The sequence below is a fragment of the Hibiscus syriacus genome, unplaced genomic scaffold, assembly GCF_006381635.1.
Source record: "Hibiscus syriacus cultivar Baekdansim isolate YM2019G1 unplaced genomic scaffold, ASM638163v2 tig00111835_pilon, whole genome shotgun sequence".
Lineage (NCBI taxonomy): Eukaryota > Viridiplantae > Streptophyta > Magnoliopsida > Malvales > Malvaceae > Hibiscus > Hibiscus syriacus.
In genome coordinates this window covers 1,828,310-1,832,274 of record NW_024063193.1, presented here as the reverse complement: position 1 = coordinate 1,832,274, position 3,965 = coordinate 1,828,310, and positions in this window count along the sequence as shown.

The following is a 3,965-nucleotide window of genomic DNA, read 5'->3' as shown; positions in this document are numbered from 1 at the left end:
TAGAAACTTTTGCTGCAATTTTATTCAGGTTTACATTTTTTATGTTTTCTGGTTGGGTAACATTCATTTATTGAATTGCAGGGACACCTCATTCATCAGGAGAGTCTACAGCTGCATAAGAAGTTAGACCTCATGCGCCAGGAAAATACCGAACTTAAAAAGGTACTAGATTAGATAATTTATAACTGATAAAATTACCAGTATGCCATAAGTCCCATGAAATATGAGTTATAACTGATAATTTTTGGGTCTTAGGTTTATGGAACTGCGCAAGCAAATGAAGCTAGCAGAATCCCCCACACAACTTACACTTTCAACAATGGATATGATCTGCATGCACCTGTTAATCTCCAATTAAGCCAACCCCTAACTCCTAAGAATGATGCACCAGAAAAATCAATGAACTTAGTGTAATTCTTCTGCTTAACACATTTTTAAAAGCTACAGCAAACAGAAGCCAAGTAAGAAAACGTGTTATTTAAATATCAATCGTAACAGTAACTTCTCATATTTCCATCAGATTACAGCTGCAATAACAAACTGGTCGGACAACTATGGATGGACATCATCAGTACCATCTCAACATCTATCCCGTGGTTAAAAACCAAAGTTTTACCAGTGGTATTCGTGTTCCAGCAATTAGATAAAGTATGTTCAGCACATAAAAAGATAATTATATTAAATATTTAATGAAAGAAACTGTAGGGTTCTGTAATGAACAGAAAAGCACATTATCTGGTGTAAATTTACGAAATAATTAGAATGCACTGTTTGTGTCTGATGTTACCCTGCAGTCAGCTGCCTCGTGAACTTATTGTGTTTGACAGTATTGATTTACTGACTGCAAATTGCAACCGTACTAGTGTTATCCAATAAAAATAATTTCTCACATTGGTTTTTGGTTCTTCTAATAGCTCCACATTATATATAAAGGAACTTAAAGCTGAACAAAGAGGAGAGATAGTGAGGGTCAAAAGAATTATGGATTTATTCATATCAATATTATCGGGAACTAACAATGCAACAAGAAATGCAACATCATAATGAGAAATAAATTGGGCAATCCATTGCACCACTAAAAGCATGCTTTGATAATTAGTAACTGCTTTAGACAGGCCACAAGTTTTCTAAGCACACTATCTTGAACGGATAGTCACCATTTAATCAGATTACTCCATTCCACTCATTACCTCTTCAAAAGTAGTTGCATAAACTACAATGGAGAAAAATAGAGCAGTCAATTACAGATCATGCATACATTTACGATAAAAGAATAATCAAACCACTTCTTAAAATTCAGTAGCAGGGAGGAACCAGGAAGTTTGGGAAGAAAGTTGTAACCATAAAATTAGAAATATTACCACACCATAATATCCTCAATGGAATATGATCCACAAGAAAGTGGATATTCAAGAAATTGCGGGACTCATTTCATAGTAGTCCTAATTAATTCCCAGCAGCAGGGAAAAGAACAGTTCTCATGCTCAGCACATAGAATGCCTTTACTAATAGCACAGAAAAAAGACATAAACCCTATTACCTCTGAAACTTTCAATAATTTGAAATATCAGCATCTATCTACTGAACACAATTCATGTTAGGGAAACAGGTAAGCAGTAGTTGTAAGAGCCAGAATTGGCATGTTGGAATCAAGCTAAGCAATGTTTTTTCATAATCTTGAAATGCAACTTGAATCTTACTAATAAATTGTATGGATTTATTGCAGTATAAACATGACATTTCAGCTCATATAGTGAGGAGTAAACTTATACAATATGCATGACCATTACTGGCTGCTGCATTAAATGCACAAGAATATGATCCTCCAGTATAGTTATCAGTCACAGGAGAAGAAAATCTCTTCCCCATGGTAAGGTAGACAGTTCAAATAAACAAACCATAATTTTCCTTATATTATACAGAGGAAATTATTTCTATCTAAAGATACTCATCCATTCAACAAGACACCTTCGGCAGCAAGCAGAATGGCCTTAGCATGTACTTACTTTCAATTAGAATATCGGTAGATCATAAATGACCTTACAAACTTAGTTTTCAATCATTAAGAGTCATAAGAAATTCAACTTAATTTAATGAATAAATCTAATCAGAAAAACCAAAAAACTGCATACACCAAAATTTCCAGAGGATGTAATCTACTTAATTCACTAGGTTTTTAGAAGGTTTAGCTTTGGACATTGACAACACATTTTCCCTTTATAATGACTATACCTCTAAGCTAAGGATTAGACGAAAAGGGTACCCGCTGGAATGAGAATTGTTGGGTTTCTATTTTAGCTAACCATGAAGCTAATTCTGAAACACAAAAGTGCAACATGAGTGAAAAGAAGGTATACAGGATGAGAAGTATTGAAGCCAAAGCTATCTGAAAACATCATTCAAATTAAGAAAAATATGCATATATATATATATATGTATAAAAACATTAAAATATATGAAATATTCACTCTTAATAATCTTGGTAATGTTGTAACTCTCTATTTCCTAGCAGACCTGTGTTGGACAAATCAAAGTTTTCATAAATACCAAGGGCTGTCCAAGTAAAAATTTAAGAAGATTGAATGTATTTGTCACAGAAACACACCTTTTTTTGACACCACCAGAACCCCAAGTATAAAGAATGCAGACCTGTATAATTGCCAACACATACCAATGGAGAACAGGAAAAGTTTATTGACAGACATACCCATTAAGGCTTAGGAATTTACTTCAGTGCTACTCTTACTGCTAGTGATACTTCAAATAAGAAACCCAAAAACTTGTCAAGGAAAAAATACTAATTACCAATTGCTGAACTTGAATATGAAAAAAAAAACTAGCAAATAGCTACTGATGGCATAACATAGTGTTAAAAGATCAAACTACGGTAATGTTCAACAAATGTTAACAAACCAGAAAAAAAAAGAATCTATCAACACAAATACTAATAACATGGTTCGCTAAAAATGACTACTTATAAAAAAAACCACAAATAGCTCCAATTTCCTTGAATTGAAATCTAATGAGAAAACAATTACAATGATAAAGCAATCTTTTTGTAACTTTAAAGATGGTACTCCAATTCAAAATATTTCAAAGAAAAAACTCTAGAAAGCAATATTTAACACATTAAAATAGGTTATAGCGCAACAATATAGGTTAAAAATTCAATAAACAATTACAAAGATGATAGTAGCATTTTAGAAACCTGACTATAATAGTTTCTAATACAATAAGGCTAACAAACAACAACTTAAATCAATTCGGCTACTTGTATACAAAGAGAAGAATCATAGACTAGAAATTATGATTTTCCTCGATTTAAATAAAGCACTGAAAAATGAAGACATTATGGTCTAACAAGATGATCCTAGACAGCAGGTCTTTAGACAGCAATTCCCTTAGATAAATGTGTGTTTCTCATTTGAAAACATAATCAATACCATTGCACTCTCTTCCTTTCATTAATCCAAGAATACTCTTGTTAATTCCAACTCATTTCATCATATCATACAATCACTTGACAATTTAACCATACAAAACCATGTATTTTTAATAGAGAAAAGCCCTAATTCACTGCAAGATTCTAACAGCTAAGGAAAATGGCCAAAATCCACAAAATTCACTACATTTTCCCTTCCTCTAATTAAAAAGTACCAGCATCTATCAAAACCAAGAAAAGATAGGTCCGTATTGACGATTTTAGTTTCCCAGGTGCAATTTTAGGATTAGAGCGGAGGGGTGGAAGACATAGTAGAGTATAGAGAGTTATGGAGATTAGTACTCTTCCCAAAAGGATTAAATAGGCGAAAATACAGCAAAGCAATAGCAAACATAAAGCCATGAGATTACAATAACATGTAATTTCATTAATTCGTCACGATTAAGTGATGAAAACATGTTAAACTCACAACAGCTATAAACGAAGAAAATCAAACAACATAGACGATCAAATTATACGTTAA